The 23,239-nt window shown below is 46.8% G+C and overlaps 7 non-coding genes across 7 annotated transcripts; all 7 read right to left on the bottom strand.

The window, feature by feature from the left end:
* Window positions 1-3,893: 3,893 nt before the first annotated feature.
* TRNAC-GCA (transfer RNA cysteine (anticodon GCA)) lies at window positions 3,894-3,965 on the bottom strand. Its single transcript has one exon. It is a non-coding gene; the product is annotated as a tRNA-Cys (tRNA).
* Window positions 3,966-5,911: 1,946 nt separating this feature from the next.
* On the bottom strand, window positions 5,912-5,983 carry TRNAC-GCA (transfer RNA cysteine (anticodon GCA)). The gene has a single exon. It is a non-coding gene; the product is annotated as a tRNA-Cys (tRNA).
* A 3,704-nt stretch (window positions 5,984-9,687) lies between these two features.
* Window positions 9,688-9,759, bottom strand: TRNAC-GCA (transfer RNA cysteine (anticodon GCA)). Its single transcript has one exon. It is a non-coding gene; the product is annotated as a tRNA-Cys (tRNA).
* A 2,806-nt stretch (window positions 9,760-12,565) lies between these two features.
* On the bottom strand, window positions 12,566-12,637 carry TRNAC-GCA (transfer RNA cysteine (anticodon GCA)). Its single transcript has one exon. It is a non-coding gene; the product is annotated as a tRNA-Cys (tRNA).
* A 1,946-nt stretch (window positions 12,638-14,583) lies between these two features.
* TRNAC-GCA (transfer RNA cysteine (anticodon GCA)) lies at window positions 14,584-14,655 on the bottom strand. Its single transcript has one exon. It is a non-coding gene; the product is annotated as a tRNA-Cys (tRNA).
* Window positions 14,656-18,382: 3,727 nt separating this feature from the next.
* Window positions 18,383-18,454, bottom strand: TRNAC-GCA (transfer RNA cysteine (anticodon GCA)). The gene has a single exon. It is a non-coding gene; the product is annotated as a tRNA-Cys (tRNA).
* A 2,805-nt stretch (window positions 18,455-21,259) lies between these two features.
* Window positions 21,260-21,331, bottom strand: TRNAC-GCA (transfer RNA cysteine (anticodon GCA)). The gene has a single exon. It is a non-coding gene; the product is annotated as a tRNA-Cys (tRNA).
* Window positions 21,332-23,239: the final 1,908 nt, after the last annotated feature.

A 23,239-nucleotide genomic window follows, 5' to 3' on the forward strand; every position in this document is an offset into this window, starting at 1 on the left:
TTCTTGAATATAAAAAAAAAAAAAAGGCAAATAAACACTCCCATTTTTTTATTTTCAACATCCCACATGTTGCAACAGACACAACACCACTTTTGGCAGATCGACAACCTAGAAGCCTCCATTCGATGTAGTCGACCACCTCCCACCACTTCACCCTCTGACCACTTACCTCAACATCTGTTCTCCTTGACATCCTCCTCACCTCAGTCCACCTATCGACATCCTCCAGGTCGACGATCCATTATTCCGCAATCTGCTCTCCTTGACATCCACCTCACCTCAGTCCATTTATCCACCGACATCATCCACGATCCATCTCTTTTAACAGCTTCCATCGTCACGATCTTCACAGGATTCGAACTCTCGACCTCTGCACTCCAAGGCTGCTGCTCTAACCACCAGGCCGTGGGAGCTGCTTGTCAACCAAATGCAGCGACCGAGGTCTAGGTTGTTTTGGCACACAGAGTAACTGTACAGAGGAAGGGGGGGGGGGGGGGGGGGGGGGGGGTTGGGGCGGGGCGGGGCAGGTCTAGACCACAGTCATCCTTGCCATTTTCCAAGTAGCTCTCATGGTCTAGTGGTTAGAGCTTCTGCCTTGGAGCACAGAGGTTGGCAGTTCAAGTCCTGTGAAGACACTGAAGCTGGTTTGGAGAAATTGTGGCAGCAGAGCATGGCAATGGAGTGTGTGTGTGTGTGTGTGTGTGTGTGTGTGTGTGTGTGTGTGTGTGTGTGTGTGGTTGATGGTTGGGCATCCAGAAGGTGTTGGAGGTGTGGATAGCTGTGGTGGTGGTGTGGGTGGTAAGGAAGTGAGTGGTGTGGGTGGGAAGGAAGGTGTGATAGGAAGAAGGTTGGTGATGTGGAAGTGTGTGATGGGCTGGAGGCACTAGAGGGGGAGATCATTTTTCTTGAATATAAAAAAAAAAAAAAGGCAAATAAACACTCCCATTTTTTTATTTTCAACATCCCACATGTTGCAACAGACACAACACCACTTTTGGCAGATCGACAACCTAGAAGCCTCCATTCGATGTAGTCGACCACCTCCCACCACTTCACCCTCTGACCACTTACCTCAACATCTGTTCTCCTTGACATCCTCCTCACCTCAGTCCACCTATCGACATCCTCCAGGTCAACGATCCATTATTCCGCAATCTGCTCTCCTTGACATCCACCTCACCTCAGTCCATTTATCCACCGACATCATCCACGATCCATCTCTTTTAACAGCTTCCATCGTCACGATCTTCACAGGGTTCGAACTCTCGACCTCTGCACTCCAAGGCTGCTGCTCTAACCACCAGGCCGTGGGAGCTGCTTGTCAACCAAATGCAGCGACCGAGGTCTAGGTTGTTTTGGCACACAGAGTAACTGTACAGAGGAAGGGGGGGGGGTTGGGGCGGGGCGGGGCAGGGCAGGTCTAGACCACAGTCCTCCTTGCCATTTTCCAAGTAGCTCTCACGGTCTAGTGGTTAGAGCTTCTGCCTTGGAGCACAGAGGTTGGCAGTTCAAGTCCTGTGAAGACACTGAAGCTGGTTTGGAGAAATTGTGGCAGCAGAGCATGGCAATGGAGTATGTTAAGGTAAGTGTTAGTGTTTGTGTGTGTGGTTGATGGTTGGGCATCCAGAAGGTGTTGGAGGTGTGGATAGCTGTGGTGGTGGTGTGGGTGGTAAGGAAGTGAGTGGTGTGGTGGGGAAGGAAGTTGTGATAGGAAGAAGGTTGGTGATGTGGAAGTGTGTGATGGGCTGGAGGCACTAGAGGGGGAGATCATTTTTCTTGAATATAAAAAAAAAAAAAGGCAAATAAACACTCCCATTTTTTTATTTTCAACATCCCACATGTTGCAACAGACACAACACCACTTTTGGCAGATCGACAACCTAGAAGCCTCCATTCGATGTAGTCGACCGCCTCCCACCACTTCACCCTCTGACCACTTACCTCAACATCTGTTCTCCTTGACATCCTCCTCACCTCAGTCCACCTATCGACATCCTCCAGGTCGACGATCCATTATTCCGCAATCTGCTCTCCTTGACATCCACCTCACCTCAGTCCATTTATCCACCAACATCATCCACGATCCATCTCTTTTAACAGCTTCCATCGTCACGATCTTCACAGGGTTCGAACTCTCGAACTCTGCACTCCAAGGCTGCTGCTCTAACCACCAGGCCGTGGGAGCTGCTTGTCAACCAAATGCAGCGACCGAGGTCTAGGTTGTTTTGGCACACAGAGTAACTGTACAGAGGAAGGGGGGGGGGGGGGGTTGGGGCGGGGCGGGGCAGGTCTAGACCACAGTCATCCTTGCCATTTTCCAAGTAGCTCTCACGGTCTAGTGGTTAGAGCTTCTGCCTTGGAGCACAGAGGTTGGCAGTTCAAGTCCTGTGAAGACACTGAAGCTGGTTTGGAGAAATTGTGGCAGCAGAGCATGGCAATGGAGTATGTTAAGGTAAGTGTTAGTGTGTGTGTGTGTGTGTGGTTGATGGTTGGGCATCCAGGAGGTGTGGATAGCTGTGGTGGTGGTGTGGGTGGTAAGGAAGTGAGTGGTGTGGGTGGGAAGGAAGTTGTGATAGGAAGAAGGTTGGTGATGTGGAAGTGTGTGATGGGCTGGAGGCACAAGAGGGGGAGATCATTTTTCTTGAATATAAAAGAAAAAGGTAAATAAACACTCCCATTTTTTTTATTTTCAACATCCCACATGTTGCAACAGACACAACACCACTTTTGGCAGATCGACAATCTAGAAGCCTCCATTCAATGTAGTCAACCACCTCCCACCACTTCACCCTCTGACCACTTACCTCAACATCTGTTTTCCTTGACATCCTCCTCACCTCAGTCCACCCATCGACATCCTCCAGGTCCACGATCCATTATTCCGCAATCTGCTCTCCTTGACATCCACCTCACCTCAGTCCATTTATCCACCGACATCGTCCACGATCCATCTCTTTTAACAGCTTCCATCGTCACGATCTTCACAGGATTCGAACTCTCGACCTCTGCACTCCAAGGCTGCTGCTCTAACCACCAGGCCGTGGGAGCTGCTTGTCAACCAAATGCGGCGACCAAGGTCTAGGTTGTTTTGGCACACAGATTAAATGTACAGAGGAAGGGGGGGGGAGGGTTTTGGTACGGGGCGGTTACTCGAACCTAAGACGGATCTAGCACTCTGCTCGCTGTGTCAAGATCCCTCACAGCTCAGTGGTTAGCCTTGCAGCCTAGCAGCATGAAGGTTGTTTGTTCAAATCCCCTGCTGTATTGGTTGAATTCAACTTCATGGGTTTGAACCCCCTTGGTAGCAGATGGAGGAAATGGCCTTGCTTTTATTGTCCATATATAAAAACATGTGGATGTCGGTGTTCTAAGGGGTTTGGAGTAGTTGGTGGCATGTTCTCGTACCTTATTTTTTTAGATGTAAGTTTTGTCAGACCACAAAAAGATTAAAGTTACATTCGTGGATCTTAAAGGGATACTCGTGTGGCAATTTTTTTTTTTTATTAACCGGTGCCAAAAAGTTATACAGATTTGGAAATGACTTGTATTTAAAGCTCTTAACTCTTCCAATACTTATCAGCTGCTGTATGCTACAAGAGGAAGTTCTATGGTCCTTTTTTTTTTTTTTGGCCCAAAAAAATTTACAATGTCTGTACCTCAACATTGCAAATGTTTTGCAATAAACTACAAACATGAGATATGGTTGAGCTGTAAAGAAAAAATTGTGCATTAGCGGGCACTTGGATTTGAACCAAGGACCTCTTGAACCGGCTCTACCACTGAGCTATACCCCTGCAATATGTGGCACGCATGTACCTCGACATTGCTAATTTTCAGCAATAAACTACATATGTGGGATATGGTTCAGTTCGAAAGCAAAAAAAAGGGGGATTAGGGGGCACTCGGATTTGAACCAAGGACCTCTTGATCTGCAGTCAAATGCTCTACCACTGAGCTATACCCCCACAAGACATGGAAGGCTAAATTAAGCGCACAGAGTGGGGGACTCGAACCTAAGTCCTACCTAGCTCTCGGCTAGCCTGTACTGTCCCAGTTAAATGTATATGAACCGGTGGGAAAAAATGTATTTTTGGAAATCAACTGGTGCCAAAAAGTTATACAGATTTGTACATTACCTACATTTAAAGCTCTCAATCGTTCCAGTACTTATGATCTGCATGTCCTGCGTGCCATAAAGAGAGGGGGGCTCGAATTTAGATATTGCAAGCCTAAGAGGTAGCTCGGTCTTAGGTTCGAGCCCCCCTCTGCTCGTTTTCTCTTTTTTTGTCAAGACAGTTCAAGACCACAGTCCTCCTTGCCATTTTCCAAGTAGCTCTCACGGTCTAGTGGTTAGAGCTTCTGCCTTGGAGCACAGAGGTTGGCAGTTCAAGTCCTGTGAAGACACTGAAGCTGGTTTGAAGAAATTGTGGCAGCAGAGCATGGCAATGGAGTATGTTAAGGTAAGTGTTAGTGTGTGTGTGTGTGTGTGGTTGATGGTTGGGCATCCAGAAGGTGTTGGAGGTGTGGATAGCTGTGGTGGTGGTGTGGGTGGTAAGGAAGTGAGTGGTGTGGGTGGGAAGGAAGGTGTGATAGGAAGAAGGTTGGTGATGTGGAAGTGTGTGATGGGCTGGAGGCACTAGAGGGGGAGATCATTTTTCTTGAATATAAAAAAAAAAAAGGCAAATAAACACTCCCATTTTTTTATTTTCAACATCCCACATGTTGCAACAGACACAACACCACTTTTGGCAGATCGACAATCTAGAAGCCTCCATTCGATGTAGTCAACCACCTCCCACCACTTCACCCTCTGACCACTTACCTCAACATCTGTTTTCCTTGACATCCTCCTCACCTCAGTCCACCCATCGACATCCTCCAGGTCCACGATCCATTATTCCGCAATCTGCTCTCCTTGACATCCACCTCACCTCAGTCCATTTATCCACCGACATCGTCCACGATCCATCTCTTTTAACAGCTTCCATCGTCACGATCTTCACAGGATTCGAACTCTCGACCTCTGCACTCCAAGGCTGCTGCTCTAACCACCAGGCCGTGGGAGCTGCTTGTCAACCAAATGCGGCGACCAAGGTCTAGGTTGTTTTGGCACACAGATTAAATGTACAGAGGAAGGGGGGGGGAGGGTTTTGGTACGGGGCGGTTACTCGAACCTAAGACGGATCTAGCACTCTGCTCGCTGTGTCAAGATCCCTCACAGCTCAGTGGTTAGCCTTGCAGCCTAGCAGCATGAAGGTTGTTTGTTCAAATCCCCTGCTGTATTGGTTGAATTCAACTTCATGGGTTTGAACCCCCTTGGTAGCAGATGGAGGAAATGGCCTTGCTTTTATTGTCCATATATAAAAACATGTGGATGTCGGTGTTCTAAGGGGTTTGGAGTAGTTGGTGGCATGTTCTCGTACCTTATTTTTTTAGATGTAAGTTTTGTCAGACCACAAAAAGATTAAAGTTACATTCGTGGATCTTAAAGGGATACTCGTGTGGCAATTTTTTTTTTTTATTAACCGGTGCCAAAAAGTTATACAGATTTGGAAATGACTTGTATTTAAAGCTCTTAACTCTTCCAATACTTATCAGCTGCTGTATGCTACAAGAGGAAGTTCTATGGTCCTTTTTTTTTTTTTTGGCCCAAAAAAATTTACAATGTCTGTACCTCAACATTGCAAATGTTTTGCAATAAACTACAAACATGAGATATGGTTGAGCTGTAAAGAAAAAATTGTGCATTAGCAGGCACTTGGATTTGAACCAAGGACCTCTTGAACCGGCTCTACCACTGAGCTATACCCCTGCAATATGTGGCACGCATGTACCTCGACATTGCTAATTTTCAGCAATAAACTACATATGTGGGATATGGTTCAGTTCGAAAGCAAAAAAAAGGGGGATTAGGGGGCACTCGGATTTGAACCAAGGACCTCTTGATCTGCAGTCAAATGCTCTACCACTGAGCTATACCCCCACAAGACATGGAAGGCTAAATTAAGCGCACAGAGTGGGGGACTCGAACCTAAGTCCTACCTAGCTCTCGGCTAGCCTGTACTGTCCCAGTTAAATGTATATGAACCGGTGGGAAAAAATGTATTTTTGGAAATCAACTGGTGCCAAAAAGTTATACAGATTTGTACATTACCTACATTTAAAGCTCTCAATCGTTCCAGTACTTATGATCTGCATGTCCTGCGTGCCATAAAGAGAGGGGGGCTCGAATTTAGATATTGCAAGCCTAAGAGGTAGCTCGGTCTTAGGTTCGAGCCCCCCTCTGCTCGTTTTCTCTTTTTTTGTCAAGACAGTTCAAGAACACAGTCCTCCTTGCCATTTTCCAAGTAGCTCTCACGGTCTAGTGGTTAGAGATTCTGCCTTGGAGCACAGAGGTTGGCAGTTCAAGTCCTGTGAAGACACTGAAGCTGGTTTGGAGAAATTGTGGCAGCAGAGCATGGCAATGGAGTATGTTAAGGTGTGTGTGTGTGTGTGTGTGTGTGTGTGTGTGTTGATGGTTGGGCATCCAGAAGGTGTTGGAGGTGTGGATAGCTGTGGTGGTGGTGTGGGTGGTAAGGAAGTGAGTGGTGTGGTTGGGAAGGAAGGTGTGATAGGAAGAAGGTTGGTGATGTGGAAGTGTGTGATGGGCTGGAGGCACTAGAGGGGGAGATCATTTTTCTTGAATATAAAAAAAAAAAAAAGGCAAATAAACACTCCCATTTTTTTATTTTCAACATCCCACATGTTGCAACAGACACAACACCACTTTTGGCAGATCGACAACCTAGAAGCCTCCATTCGATGTAGTCGACCACCTCCCACCACTTCACCCTCTGACCACTTACCTCAACATCTGTTCTCCTTGACATCCTCCTCACCTCAGTCCACCTATCGACATCCTCCAGGTCGACGATCCATTATTCCGCAATCTGCTCTCCTTGACATCCACCTCACCTCAGTCCATTTATCCACCGACATCATCCACGATCCATCTCTTTTAACAGCTTCCATCGTCACGATCTTCACAGGATTCGAACTCTCGACCTCTGCACTCCAAGGCTGCTGCTCTAACCACCAGGCCGTGGGAGCTGCTTGTCAACCAAATGCAGCGACCGAGGTCTAGGTTGTTTTGGCACACAGAGTAACTGTACAGAGGAAGGGGGGGGGGGGGGGGTTGGGGCGGGGCGGGGCAGGTCTAGACCACAGTCATCCTTGCCATTTTCCAAGTAGCTCTCATGGTCTAGTGGTTAGAGCTTCTGCCTTGGAGCACAGAGGTTGGCAGTTCAAGTCCTGTGAAGACACTGAAGCTGGTTTGGAGAAATTGTGGCAGCAGAGCATGGCAATGGAGTGTGTGTGTGTGTGTGTGTGTGTGTGTGTGTGTGTGTGTGTGTGTGGTTGATGGTTGGGCATCCAGAAGGTGTTGGAGGTGTGGATAGCTGTGGTGGTGGTGTGGGTGGTAAGGAAGTGAGTGGTGTGGGTGGGAAGGAAGGTGTGATAGGAAGAAGGTTGGTGATGTGGAAGTGTGTGATGGGCTGGAGGCACTAGAGGGGGAGATCATTTTTCTTGAATATAAAAAAAAAAAAAAGGCAAATAAACACTCCCATTTTTTTATTTTCAACATCCCACATGTTGCAACAGACACAACACCACTTTTGGCAGATCGACAACCTAGAAGCCTCCATTCGATGTAGTCGACCACCTCCCACCACTTCACCCTCTGACCACTTACCTCAACATCTGTTCTCCTTGACATCCTCCTCACCTCAGTCCACCTATCGACATCCTCCAGGTCAACGATCCATTATTCCGCAATCTGCTCTCCTTGACATCCACCTCACCTCAGTCCATTTATCCACCGACATCATCCACGATCCATCTCTTTTAACAGCTTCCATCGTCACGATCTTCACAGGGTTCGAACTCTCGACCTCTGCACTCCAAGGCTGCTGCTCTAACCACCAGGCCGTGGGAGCTGCTTGTCAACCAAATGCAGCGACCGAGGTCTAGGTTGTTTTGGCACACAGAGTAACTGTACAGAGGAAGGGGGGGGGGTTGGGGCGGGGCGGGGCAGGGCAGGTCTAGACCACAGTCCTCCTTGCCATTTTCCAAGTAGCTCTCACGGTCTAGTGGTTAGAGCTTCTGCCTTGGAGCACAGAGGTTGGCAGTTCAAGTCCTGTGAAGACACTGAAGCTGGTTTGGAGAAATTGTGGCAGCAGAGCATGGCAATGGAGTATGTTAAGGTAAGTGTTAGTGTGTGTGTGTGTGTGTGTGGTTGATGGTTGGGCATCCAGGAGGTGTGGATAGCTGTGGTGGTGGTGTGGGTGGTAAGGAAGTGAGTGGTGTGGGTGGGAAGGAAGTTGTGATAGGAAGAAGGTTGGTGATGTGGAAGTGTGTGATGGGCTGGAGGCACAAGAGGGGGAGATCATTTTTCTTGAATATAAAAGAAAAAGGTAAATAAACACTCCCATTTTTTTTATTTTCAACATCCCACATGTTGCAACAGACACAACACCACTTTTGGCAGATCGACAATCTAGAAGCCTCCATTCGATGTAGTCAACCACCTCCCACCACTTCACCCTCTGACCACTTACCTCAACATCTGTTTTCCTTGACATCCTCCTCACCTCAGTCCACCCATCGACATCCTCCAGGTCCACGATCCATTATTCCGCAATCTGCTCTCCTTGACATCCACCTCACCTCAGTCCATTTATGCACCGACATCGTCCACGATCCATCTCTTTTAACAGCTTCCATCGTCACGATCTTCACAGGATTCGAACTCTCGACCTCTGCACTCCAAGGCTGCTGCTCTAACCACCAGGCTGTGGGAGCTGCTTGTCAACCATATGCGGCGACCAAGGTCTAGGTTGTTTTGGCACACAGATTAAATGTACAGAGGAAGGGGGGGGGGGGGGAGGGTTTTGGTACGGGGCGGTTACTCGAACCTACAACGGATCTAGCACTCTGCTCGCTGTGTCAAGATCCCTCACAGCTCAGTGGTTAGCCTTGCAGCCTAGCAGCATGAAGGTTGTTTGTTCAAATCCCCTGCTGTATTGGTTGAATCCAACTTCATGGGTTTGAACCCCCTTGGTAGCAGATGGAGGAAATGGCCTTGCTTTTATTGTCCATATATAAAAACATGTGGATGTCGGTGTTCTAAGGGGTTTGGAGTAGTTGGTGGCATGTTCTCGTACCTTATTTTTTTAGTTGTAAGTTTTGTCAGACCACAAAAAGATTAAAGTTACATTCGTGGATCTTAAAGGGATACTCGTGTGGCAATTTTTTTTTTTTATTAACCGGTGCCAAAAAGTTATACAGATTTGGAAATGACTTGTATTTAAAGCTCTTAACTCTTCCAATACTTATCAGCTGCTGTATGCTACAAGAGGAAGTTCTATGGTCCTTTTTTTTTTTTTGGCCCAAAAAAATTTACAATGTCTGTACCTCAACATTGCAAATGTTTTGCAATAAACTACAAACATGAGATATGGTTGAGCTGTAAAGAAAAAATTGTGCATTAGCGGGCACTTGGATTTGAACCAAGGACCTCTTGAACCGGCTCTACCACTGAGCTATACCCCTGCAATATGTGGCACGCATGTACCTCGACATTGCTAATTTTCAGCAATAAACTACATATGTGGGATATGGTTCAGTTCGAAAGCAAAAAAAAGGGGGATTAGGGGGCACTCGGATTTGAACCAAGGACCTCTTGATCTGCAGTCAAATGCTCTACCACTGAGCTATACCCCCACAAGACATGGAAGGCTAAATTAAGCGCACAGAGTGGGGGACTCGAACCTAAGTCCTACCTAGCTCTCGGCTAGCCTGTACTGTCCCAGTTAAATGTATATGAACCGGTGGGAAAAAATGTATTTTTGGAAATCAACTGGTGCCAAAAAGTTATACAGATTTGTACATTACCTACATTTAAAGCTCTCAATCGTTCCAGTACTTATGATCTGCATGTCCTGCGTGTCATAAAGAGAGGGGGGCTCGAATTTAGATATTGCAAGCCTAAGAGGTAGCTCGGTCTTAGGTTCGAGCCCCCCTCTGCTCGTTTTCTCTTTTTTTGTCAAGACAGTTCAAGACCACAGTCCTCCTTGCCATTTTCCAAGTAGCTCTCACGGTCTAGTGGTTAGAGCTTCTGCCTTGGAGCACAGAGGTTGGCAGTTCAAGTCCTGTGAAGACACTGAAGCTGGTTTGAAGAAATTGTGGCAGCAGAGCATGGCAATGGAGTATGTTAAGGTAAGTGTTAGTGTGTGTGTGTGTGTGTGTGGTTGATGGTTGGGCATCCAGAAGGTGTTGGAGGTGTGGATAGCTGTGGTGGTGGTGTGGGTGGTAAGGAAGTGAGTGGTGTGGGTGGGAAGGAAGGTGTGATAGGAAGAAGGTTGGTGATGTGGAAGTGTGTGATGGGCTGGAGGCACTAGAGGGGGAGATCATTTTTCTTGAATATAAAAAAAAAAAAGGCAAATAAACACTCCCATTTTTTTATTTTCAACATCCCACATGTTGCAACAGACACAACACCACTTTTGGCAGATCGACAACCTAGAAGCCTCCATTCGATGTAGTCGACCACCTCCCACCACTTCACCCTCTGACCACTTACCTCAACATCTGTTCTCCTTGACATCCTCCTCACCTCAGTCCACCTATCGACATCCTCCAGGTCCACGATCCATTATTCCACAATCTGCTCTCCTTGACATCCACCTCACCTCAGTCCATTTATCCACCAACATCATCCACGATCCATCTCTTTTAACAGCTTCCATCGTCACGATCTTCACAGGATTCGAACTCTCGACCTCTGCACTCCAAGGCTGCTGCTCTAACCACCAGGCCGTGGGAGCTGCTTGTCAACCAAACGCAGCGACCGAGGTCTAGGTTGTTTTGGCACACAGAGTAACTGTACAGAGGAAGGGGGGGGGGGGGGTTGGGGCGGGGCGGGGCAGGTCTAGACCACAGTCATCCTTGCCATTTTCCAAGTAGCTCTCACGGTCTAGTGGTTAGAGCTTCTGCCTTGGAGCACAGAGGTTGGCAGTTCAAGTCCTGTGAAGACACTGAAGCTGGTTTGGAGAATTTGTGGCAGCAGAGCATGGCAATGGAGTATGTTAAGGTAAGTGTTAGTGTGTGTGTGTGTGTGTGTGTGTGTGTGTGGTTGATGGTTGGGCATCCAGGAGGTGTGGATAGCTGTGGTGGTGGTGTGGGTGGTAAGGAAGTGAGTGGTGTGGGTGGGAAGGAAGTTGTGATAGGAAGAAGGTTGGTGATGTGGAAGTGTGTGATGGGCTGGAGGCACAAGAGGGGGAGATCATTTTTCTTGAATATAAAAGAAAAAGGTAAATAAACACTCCCATTTTTTTTATTTTCAACATCCCACATGTTGCAACAGACACAACACCACTTTTGGCAGATCGACAATCTAGAAGCCTCCATTCGATGTAGTCAACCACCTCCCACCACTTACCTCAACATCTGTTTTCCTTGACATCCTCCTCACCTCAGTCCACCCATCGACATCCTCCAGGTCCACGATCCATTATCCCGCAATCTGCTCTCCTTGACATCCACCTCACCTCAGTCCATTTATCCACCGACATCGTCCACGATCCATCTCTTTTAACAGCTTCCATCGTCACGATCTTCACAGGATTCGAACTCTCGACCTCTGCACTCCAAGGCTGCTGCTCTAACCACCAGGCCGTGGGAGCTGCTTGTCAACCAAATGCGGCGACCAAGGTCTAGGTTGTTTTGGCACACAGATTAAATGTACAGAGGAAGGGGGGGGGAGGGTTTTGGTACGGGGCGGTTACTCTAACCTACGACGGATCTAGCACTCTGCTCGCTGTGTCAAGATCCCTCACAGCTCAGTGGTTAGCCTTGCAGCCTAGCAGCATGAAGGTTGTTTGTTCAAATCCCCTGCTGTATTGGTTGAATTCAACTTCATGGGTTTGAACCCCCTTGGTAGCAGATGGAGGAAATGGCCTTGCTTTTATTGTCCATATATAAAAACATGTGGATGTCGGTGTTCTAAGGGGTTTGGAGTAGTTGGTGGCATGTTCTCGTACCTTATTTTTTTAGATGTAAGTTTTGTCAGACCACAAAAAGATTAAAGTTACATTCGTGGATCTTAAAGGGATACTCGTGTGGCAATTTTTTTTTTTTATTAACCGGTGCCAAAAAGTTATACAGATTTGGAAATGACTTGTATTTAAAGCTCTTAACTCTTCCAATACTTATCAGCTGCTGTATGCTACAAGAGGAAGTTCTATGGTCCTTTTTTTTTTTTTTGGCCCAAAAAAATTTACAATGTCTGTACCTCAACATTGCAAATGTTTTGCAATAAACTACAAACATGAGATATGGTTGAGCTGTAAAGAAAAAATTGTGCATTAGCGGGCACTTGGATTTGAACCAAGGACCTCTTGAACCGGCTCTACCACTGAGCTATACCCCTGCAATATGTGGCACGCATGTACCTCGACATTGCTAATTTTCAGCAATAAACTACATATGTGGGATATGGTTCAGTTCGAAAGCAAAAAAAAGGGGGATTAGGGGGCACTCGGATTTGAACCAAGGACCTCTTGATCTGCAGTCAAATGCTCTACCACTGAGCTATACCCCCACAAGACATGGAAGGCTAAATTAAGCGCACAGAGTGGGGGACTCGAACCTAAGTCCTACCTAGCTCTCGGCTAGCCTGTACTGTCCCAGTTAAATGTATATGAACCGGTGGGAAAAAATGTATTTTTGGAAATCAACTGGTGCCAAAAAGTTATACAGATTTGTACATTACCTACATTTAAAGCTCTCAATCGTTCCAGTACTTATGATCTGCATGTCCTGCGTGCCATAAAGAGAGGGGGGCTCGAATTTAGATATTGCAAGCCTAAGAGGTAGCTCGGTCTTAGGTTCGAGCCCCCCTCTGCTCGTTTTCTCTTTTTTTGTCAAGACAGTTCAAGACCACAGTCCTCCTTGCCATTTTCCAAGTAGCTCTCACGGTCTAGTGGTTAGAGCTTCTGCCTTGGAGCACAGAGGTTGGCAGTTCAAGTCCTGTGAAGACACTGAAGCTGGTTTGAAGAAATTGTGGCAGCAGAGCATGGCAATGGAGTATGTTAAGGTAAGTGTTAGTGTGTGTGTGTGTGTGTGGTTGATGGTTGGGCATCCAGAAGGTGTTGGAGGTGTGGATAGCTGTGGTGGTGGTGTGGGTGGTAAGGAAGTGAGTGGTGTGGGTGGGAAGGAAGGTGTGATAGGAAGAAGGTTGGTGATGTGGAAGTGTGTGATGGGCTGGAGGCACTAGAGGGGGAGATCATTTTTCTTGAATATAAAAAAAAAAAAGGCAAATAAACACTCCCATTTTTTTATTTTCAACATCCCACATGTTGCAACAGACACAACACCACTTTTGGCAGATCGACAATCTAGAAGCCTCCATTCGATGTAGTCAACCACCTCCCACCACTTCACCCTCTGACCACTTACCTCAACATCTGTTTTCCTTGACATCCTCCTCACCTCAGTCCACCCATCGACATCCTCCAGGTCCACGATCCATTATTCCGCAATCTGCTCTCCTTGACATCCACCTCACCTCAGTCCATTTATCCACCGACATCGTCCACGATCCATCTCTTTTAACAGCTTCCATCGTCACGATCTTCACAGGATTCGAACTCTCGACCTCTGCACTCCAAGGCTGCTGCTCTAACCACCAGGCCGTGGGAGCTGCTTGTCAACCAAATGCGGCGACCAAGGTCTAGGTTGTTTTGGCACACAGATTAAATGTACAGAGGAAGGGGGGGGGAGGGTTTTGGTACGGGGCGGTTACTCGAACCTAAGACGGATCTAGCACTCTGCTCGCTGTGTCAAGATCCCTCACAGCTCAGTGGTTAGCCTTGCAGCCTAGCAGCATGAAGGTTGTTTGTTCAAATCCCCTGCTGTATTGGTTGAATTCAACTTCATGGGTTTGAACCCCCTTGGTAGCAGATGGAGGAAATGGCCTTGCTTTTATTGTCCATATATAAAAACATGTGGATGTCGGTGTTCTAAGGGGTTTGGAGTAGTTGGTGGCATGTTCTCGTACCTTATTTTTTTAGATGTAAGTTTTGTCAGACCACAAAAAGATTAAAGTTACATTCGTGGATCTTAAAGGGATACTCGTGTGGCAATTTTTTTTTTTTATTAACCGGTGCCAAAAAGTTATACAGATTTGGAAATGACTTGTATTTAAAGCTCTTAACTCTTCCAATACTTATCAGCTGCTGTATGCTACAAGAGGAAGTTCTATGGTCCTTTTTTTTTTTTTTGGCCCAAAAAAATTTACAATGTCTGTACCTCAACATTGCAAATGTTTTGCAATAAACTACAAACATGAGATATGGTTGAGCTGTAAAGAAAAAATTGTGCATTAGCAGGCACTTGGATTTGAACCAAGGACCTCTTGAACCGGCTCTACCACTGAGCTATACCCCTGCAATATGTGGCACGCATGTACCTCGACATTGCTAATTTTCAGCAATAAACTACATATGTGGGATATGGTTCAGTTCGAAAGCAAAAAAAAGGGGGATTAGGGGGCACTCGGATTTGAACCAAGGACCTCTTGATCTGCAGTCAAATGCTCTACCACTGAGCTATACCCCCACAAGACATGGAAGGCTAAATTAAGCGCACAGAGTGGGGGACTCGAACCTAAGTCCTACCTAGCTCTCGGCTAGCCTGTACTGTCCCAGTTAAATGTATATGAACCGGTGGGAAAAAATGTATTTTTGGAAATCAACTGGTGCCAAAAAGTTATACAGATTTGTACATTACCTACATTTAAAGCTCTCAATCGTTCCAGTACTTATGATCTGCATGTCCTGCGTGCCATAAAGAGAGGGGGGCTCGAATTTAGATATTGCAAGCCTAAGAGGTAGCTCGGTCTTAGGTTCGAGCCCCCCTCTGCTCGTTTTCTCTTTTTTTGTCAAGACAGTTCAAGAACACAGTCCTCCTTGCCATTTTCCAAGTAGCTCTCACGGTCTAGTGGTTAGAGATTCTGCCTTGGAGCACAGAGGTTGGCAGTTCAAGTCCTGTGAAGACACTGAAGCTGGTTTGGAGAAATTGTGGCAGCAGAGCATGGCAATGGAGTATGTTAAGTGTGTGTGTGTGTGTGTGTGTGTGTGTGTGTGTGTGTGTGTGTGTGTGTGTGTGTGGTTGATGGTTGGGCATCCAGAAGGTGTTGGAGGTGTGGATAGCTGTGGTGGTGGTGTGGGTGGTAAGGAAGTGAGTGGTGTGGTTGGGAAGGAAGGTGTGATAGGAAGAAGGTTGGTGATGTGGAAGTGTGTGATGGGCTGGAGGCACTAGAGGGGGAGATCATTTTTCTTGAATATAAAAAAAAAAAAAAGGCAAATAAACACTCCCATTTTTTTATTTTCAACATCCCACATGTTGCAACAGACACAACACCACTTTTGGCAGATCGACAACCTAGAAGCCTCCATTCGATGTAGTCGACCACCTCCCACCACTTCACCCTCTGACCACTTACCTCAACATCTGTTCTCCTTGACATCCTCCTCACCTCAGTCCACCTATCGACATCCTCCAGGTCGACGATCCATTATTCCGCAATCTGCTCTCCTTGACATCCACCTCACCTCAGTCCATTTATCCACCGACATCATCCACGATCCATCTCTTTTAACAGCTTCCATCGTCACGATCTTCACAGGATTCGAACTCTCGACCTCTGCACTCCAAGGCTGCTGCTCTAACCACCAGGCCGTGGGAGCTGCTTGTCAACCAAATGCAGCGACCGAGGTCTAGGTTGTTTTGGCACACAGAGTAACTGTACAGAGGAAGGGGGGGGGGGGGGGGTTGGGGCGGGGCGGGGCAGGTCTAGACCACAGTCATCCTTGCCATTTTCCAAGTAGCTCTCATGGTCTAGTGGTTAGAGCTTCTGCCTTGGAGCACAGAGGTTGGCAGTTCAAGTCCTGTGAAGACACTGAAGCTGGTTTGGAGAAATTGTGGCAGCAGAGCATGGCAATGGAGTGTGTGTGTGTGTGTGTGTGTGTGTGTGTGTGTGTGTGTGTGTGTGGTTGATGGTTGGGCATCCAGAAGGTGTTGGAGGTGTGGATAGCTGTGGTGGTGGTGTGGGTGGTAAGGAAGTGAGTGGTGTGGGTGGGAAGGAAGGTGTGATAGGAAGAAGGTTGGTGATGTGGAAGTGTGTGATGGGCTGGAGGCACTAGAGGGGGAGATCATTTTTCTTGAATATAAAAAAAAAAAAAAGGCAAATAAACACTCCCATTTTTTTATTTTCAACATCCCACATGTTGCAACAGACACAACACCACTTTTGGCAGATCGACAACCTAGAAGCCTCCATTCGATGTAGTCGACCACCTCCCACCACTTCACCCTCTGACCACTTACCTCAACATCTGTTCTCCTTGACATCCTCCTCACCTCAGTCCACCTATCGACATCCTCCAGGTCAACGATCCATTATTCCGCAATCTGCTCTCCTTGACATCCACCTCACCTCAGTCCATTTATCCACCGACATCATCCACGATCCATCTCTTTTAACAGCTTCCATCGTCACGATCTTCACAGGGTTCGAACTCTCGACCTCTGCACTCCAAGGCTGCTGCTCTAACCACCAGGCCGTGGGAGCTGCTTGTCAACCAAATGCAGCGACCGAGGTCTAGGTTGTTTTGGCACACAGAGTAACTGTACAGAGGAAGGGGGGGGGGTTGGGGCGGGGCGGGGCAGGGCAGGTCTAGACCACAGTCCTCCTTGCCATTTTCCAAGTAGCTCTCACGGTCTAGTGGTTAGAGCTTCTGCCTTGGAGCACAGAGGTTGGCAGTTCAAGTCCTGTGAAGACACTGAAGCTGGTTTGGAGAAATTGTGGCAGCAGAGCATGGCAATGGAGTATGTTAAGGTAAGTGTTAGTGTGTGTGTGTGTGTGTGTGGTTGATGGTTGGGCATCCAGGAGGTGTGGATAGCTGTGGTGGTGGTGTGGGTGGTAAGGAAGTGAGTGGTGTGGGTGGGAAGGAAGTTGTGATAGGAAGAAGGTTGGTGATGTGGAAGTGTGTGATGGGCTGGAGGCACAAGAGGGGGAGATCATTTTTCTTGAATATAAAAGAAAAAGGTAAATAAACACTCCCATTTTTTTTATTTTCAACATCCCACATGTTGCAACAGACACAACACCACTTTTGGCAGATCGACAATCTAGAAGCCTCCATTCGATGTAGTCAACCACCTCCCACCACTTCACCCTCTGACCACTTACCTCAACATCTGTTTTCCTTGACATCCTCCTCACCTCAGTCCACCCATCGACATCCTCCAGGTCCACGATCCATTATTCCGCAATCTGCTCTCCTTGACATCCACCTCACCTCAGTCCATTTATGCACCGACATCGTCCACGATCCATCTCTTTTAACAGCTTCCATCGTCACGATCTTCACAGGATTCGAACTCTCGACCTCTGCACTCCAAGGCTGCTGCTCTAACCACCAGGCTGTGGGAGCTGCTTGTCAACCATATGCGGCGACCAAGGTCTAGGTTGTTTTGGCACACAGATTAAATGTACAGAGGAAGGGGGGGGGGGGGAGGGTTTTGGTACGGGGCGGTTACTCGAACCTACAACGGATCTAGCACTCTGCTCGCTGTGTCAAGATCCCTCACAGCTCAGTGGTTAGCCTTGCAGCCTAGCAGCATGAAGGTTGTTTGTTCAAATCCCCTGCTGTATTGGTTGAATCCAACTTCATGGGTTTGAACCCCCTTGGTAGCAGATGGAGGAAATGGCCTTGCTTTTATTGTCCATATATAAAAACATGTGGATGTCGGTGTTCTAAGGGGTTTGGAGTAGTTGGTGGCATGTTCTCGTACCTTATTTTTTTAGTTGTAAGTTTTGTCAGACCACAAAAAGATTAAAGTTACATTCGTGGATCTTAAAGGGATACTCGTGTGGCAATTTTTTTTTTTTATTAACCGGTGCCAAAAAGTTATACAGATTTGGAAATGACTTGTATTTAAAGCTCTTAACTCTTCCAATACTTATCAGCTGCTGTATGCTACAAGAGGAAGTTCTATGGTCCTTTTTTTTTTTTTGGCCCAAAAAAATTTACAATGTCTGTACCTCAACATTGCAAATGTTTTGCAATAAACTACAAACATGAGATATGGTTGAGCTGTAAAGAAAAAATTGTGCATTAGCGGGCACTTGGATTTGAACCAAGGACCTCTTGAACCGGCTCTACCACTGAGCTATACCCCTGCAATATGTGGCACGCATGTACCTCGACATTGCTAATTTTCAGCAATAAACTACATATGTGGGATATGGTTCAGTTCGAAAGCAAAAAAAAGGGGGATTAGGGGGCACTCGGATTTGAACCAAGGACCTCTTGATCTGCAGTCAAATGCTCTACCACTGAGCTATACCCCCACAAGACATGGAAGGCTAAATTAAGCGCACAGAGTGGGGGACTCGAACCTAAGTCCTACCTAGCTCTCGGCTAGCCTGTACTGTCCCAGTTAAATGTATATGAACCGGTGGGAAAAAATGTATTTTTGGAAATCAACTGGTGCCAAAAAGTTATACAGATTTGTACATTACCTACATTTAAAGCTCTCAATCGTTCCAGTACTTATGATCTGCATGTCCTGCGTGCCATAAAGAGAGGGGGGCTCGAATTTAGATATTGCAAGCCTAAGAGGTAGCTCGGTCTTAGGTTCGAGCCCCCCTCTGCTCGTTTTCTCTTTTTTTGTCAAGACAGTTCAAGACCACAGTCCTCCTTGCCATTTTCCAAGTAGCTCTCACGGTCTAGTGGTTAGAGCTTCTGCCTTGGAGCACAGAGGTTGGCAGTTCAAGTCCTGTGAAGACACTGAAGCTGGTTTGAAGAAATTGTGGCAGCAGAGCATGGCAATGGAGTATGTTAAGGTAAGTGTTAGTGTGTGTGTGTGTGTGTGTGGTTGATGGTTGGGCATCCAGAAGGTGTTGGAGGTGTGGATAGCTGTGGTGGTGGTGTGGGTGGTAAGGAAGTGAGTGGTGTGGGTGGGAAGGAAGGTGTGATAGGAAGAAGGTTGGTGATGTGGAAGTGTGTGATGGGCTGGAGGCACTAGAGGGGGAGATCATTTTTCTTGAATATAAAAAAAAAAAAGGCAAATAAACACTCCCATTTTTTTATTTTCAACATCCCACATGTTGCAACAGACACAACACCACTTTTGGCAGATCGACAACCTAGAAGCCTCCATTCGATGTAGTCGACCACCTCCCACCACTTCACCCTCTGACCACTTACCTCAACATCTGTTCTCCTTGACATCCTCCTCACCTCAGTCCACCTATCGACATCCTCCAGGTCCACGATCCATTATTCCACAATCTGCTCTCCTTGACATCCACCTCACCTCAGTCCATTTATCCACCAACATCATCCACGATCCATCTCTTTTAACAGCTTCCATCGTCACGATCTTCACAGGATTCGAACTCTCGACCTCTGCACTCCAAGGCTGCTGCTCTAACCACCAGGCCGTGGGAGCTGCTTGTCAACCAAACGCAGCGACCGAGGTCTAGGTTGTTTTGGCACACAGAGTAACTGTACAGAGGAAGGGGGGGGGGGGGTTGGGGCGGGGCGGGGCAGGTCTAGACCACAGTCATCCTTGCCATTTTCCAAGTAGCTCTCACGGTCTAGTGGTTAGAGCTTCTGCCTTGGAGCACAGAGGTTGGCAGTTCAAGTCCTGTGAAGACACTGAAGCTGGTTTGGAGAATTTGTGGCAGCAGAGCATGGCAATGGAGTATGTTAAGGTAAGTGTTAGTGTGTGTGTGTGTGTGTGTGTGTGTGTGTGGTTGATGGTTGGGCATCCAGGAGGTGTGGATAGCTGTGGTGGTGGTGTGGGTGGTAAGGAAGTGAGTGGTGTGGGTGGGAAGGAAGTTGTGATAGGAAGAAGGTTGGTGATGTGGAAGTGTGTGATGGGCTGGAGGCACAAGAGGGGGAGATCATTTTTCTTGAATATAAAAGAAAAAGGTAAATAAACACTCCCATTTTTTTTATTTTCAACATCCCACATGTTGCAACAGACACAACACCACTTTTGGCAGATCGACAATCTAGAAGCCTCCATTCGATGTAGTCAACCACCTCCCACCACTTACCTCAACATCTGTTTTCCTTGACATCCTCCTCACCTCAGTCCACCCATCGACATCCTCCAGGTCCACGATCCATTATCCCGCAATCTGCTCTCCTTGACATCCACCTCACCTCAGTCCATTTATCCACCGACATCGTCCACGATCCATCTCTTTTAACAGCTTCCATCGTCACGATCTTCACAGGATTCGAACTCTCGACCTCTGCACTCCAAGGCTGCTGCTCTAACCACCAGGCCGTGGGAGCTGCTTGTCAACCAAATGCGGCGACCAAGGTCTAGGTTGTTTTGGCACACAGATTAAATGTACAGAGGAAGGGGGGGGGAGGGTTTTGGTACGGGGCGGTTACTCTAACCTACGACGGATCTAGCACTCTGCTCGCTGTGTCAAGATCCCTCACAGCTCAGTGGTTAGCCTTGCAGCCTAGCAGCATGAAGGTTGTTTGTTCAAATCCCCTGCTGTATTGGTTGAATTCAACTTCATGGGTTTGAACCCCCTTGGTAGCAGATGGAGGAAATGGCCTTGCTTTTATTGTCCATATATAAAAACATGTGGATGTCGGTGTTCTAAGGGGTTTGGAGTAGTTGGTGGCATGTTCTCGTACCTTATTTTTTTAGATGTAAGTTTTGTCAGACCACAAAAAGATTAAAGTTACATTCGTGGATCTTAAAGGGATACTCGTGTGGCAATTTTTTTTTTTTATTAACCGGTGCCAAAAAGTTATACAGATTTGGAAATGACTTGTATTTAAAGCTCTTAACTCTTCCAATACTTATCAGCTGCTGTATGCTACAAGAGGAAGTTCTATGGTCCTTTTTTTTTTTTTTGGCCCAAAAAAATTTACAATGTCTGTACCTCAACATTGCAAATGTTTTGCAATAAACTACAAACATGAGATATGGTTGAGCTGTAAAGAAAAAATTGTGCATTAGCGGGCACTTGGATTTGAACCAAGGACCTCTTGAACCGGCTCTACCACTGAGCTATACCCCTGCAATATGTGGCACGCATGTACCTCGACATTGCTAATTTTCAGCAATAAACTACATATGTGGGATATGGTTCAGTTCGAAAGCAAAAAAAAGGGGGATTAGGGGGCACTCGGATTTGAACCAAGGACCTCTTGATCTGCAGTCAAATGCTCTACCACTGAGCTATACCCCCACAAGACATGGAAGGCTAAATTAAGCGCACAGAGTGGGGGACTCGAACCTAAGTCCTACCTAGCTCTCGGCTAGCCTGTACTGTCCCAGTTAAATGTATATGAACCGGTGGGAAAAAATGTATTTTTGGAAATCAACTGGTGCCAAAAAGTTATACAGATTTGTACATTACCTACATTTAAAGCTCTCAATCGTTCCAGTACTTATGATCTGCATGTCCTGCGTGCCATAAAGAGAGGGGGGCTCGAATTTAGATATTGCAAGCCTAAGAGGTAGCTCGGTCTTAGGTTCGAGCCCCCCTCTGCTCGTTTTCTCTTTTTTTGTCAAGACAGTTCAAGACCACAGTCCTCCTTGCCATTTTCCAAGTAGCTCTCACGGTCTAGTGGTTAGAGCTTCTGCCTTGGAGCACAGAGGTTGGCAGTTCAAGTCCTGTGAAGACACTGAAGCTGGTTTGAAGAAATTGTGGCAGCAGAGCATGGCAATGGAGTATGTTAAGGTAAGTGTTAGTGTGTGTGTGTGTGTGTGGTTGATGGTTGGGCATCCAGAAGGTGTTGGAGGTGTGGATAGCTGTGGTGGTGGTGTGGGTGGTAAGGAAGTGAGTGGTGTGGGTGGGAAGGAAGGTGTGATAGGAAGAAGGTTGGTGATGTGGAAGTGTGTGATGGGCTGGAGGCACTAGAGGGGGAGATCATTTTTCTTGAATATAAAAAAAAAAAAGGCAAATAAACACTCCCATTTTTTTATTTTCAACATCCCACATGTTGCAACAGACACAACACCACTTTTGGCAGATCGACAATCTAGAAGCCTCCATTCGATGTAGTCAACCACCTCCCACCACTTCACCCTCTGACCACTTACCTCAACATCTGTTTTCCTTGACATCCTCCTCACCTCAGTCCACCCATCGACATCCTCCAGGTCCACGATCCATTATTCCGCAATCTGCTCTCCTTGACATCCACCTCACCTCAGTCCATTTATCCACCGACATCGTCCACGATCCATCTCTTTTAACAGCTTCCATCGTCACGATCTTCACAGGATTCGAACTCTCGACCTCTGCACTCCAAGGCTGCTGCTCTAACCACCAGGCCGTGGGAGCTGCTTGTCAACCAAATGCGGCGACCAAGGTCTAGGTTGTTTTGGCACACAGATTAAATGTACAGAGGAAGGGGGGGGGAGGGTTTTGGTACGGGGCGGTTACTCGAACCTAAGACGGATCTAGCACTCTGCTCGCTGTGTCAAGATCCCTCACAGCTCAGTGGTTAGCCTTGCAGCCTAGCAGCATGAAGGTTGTTTGTTCAAATCCCCTGCTGTATTGGTTGAATTCAACTTCATGGGTTTGAACCCCCTTGGTAGCAGATGGAGGAAATGGCCTTGCTTTTATTGTCCATATATAAAAACATGTGGATGTCGGTGTTCTAAGGGGTTTGGAGTAGTTGGTGGCATGTTCTCGTACCTTATTTTTTTAGATGTAAGTTTTGTCAGACCACAAAAAGATTAAAGTTACATTCGTGGATCTTAAAGGGATACTCGTGTGGCAATTTTTTTTTTTTATTAACCGGTGCCAAAAAGTTATACAGATTTGGAAATGACTTGTATTTAAAGCTCTTAACTCTTCCAATACTTATCAGCTGCTGTATGCTACAAGAGGAAGTTCTATGGTCCTTTTTTTTTTTTTTGGCCCAAAAAAATTTACAATGTCTGTACCTCAACATTGCAAATGTTTTGCAATAAACTACAAACATGAGATATGGTTGAGCTGTAAAGAAAAAATTGTGCATTAGCAGGCACTTGGATTTGAACCAAGGACCTCTTGAACCGGCTCTACCACTGAGCTATACCCCTGCAATATGTGGCACGCATGTACCTCGACATTGCTAATTTTCAGCAATAAACTACATATGTG

This window comes from Hyla sarda, chromosome 3, assembly GCF_029499605.1.
Source record: "Hyla sarda isolate aHylSar1 chromosome 3, aHylSar1.hap1, whole genome shotgun sequence".
Taxonomy (NCBI): Eukaryota; Metazoa; Chordata; class Amphibia; order Anura; family Hylidae; genus Hyla; species Hyla sarda.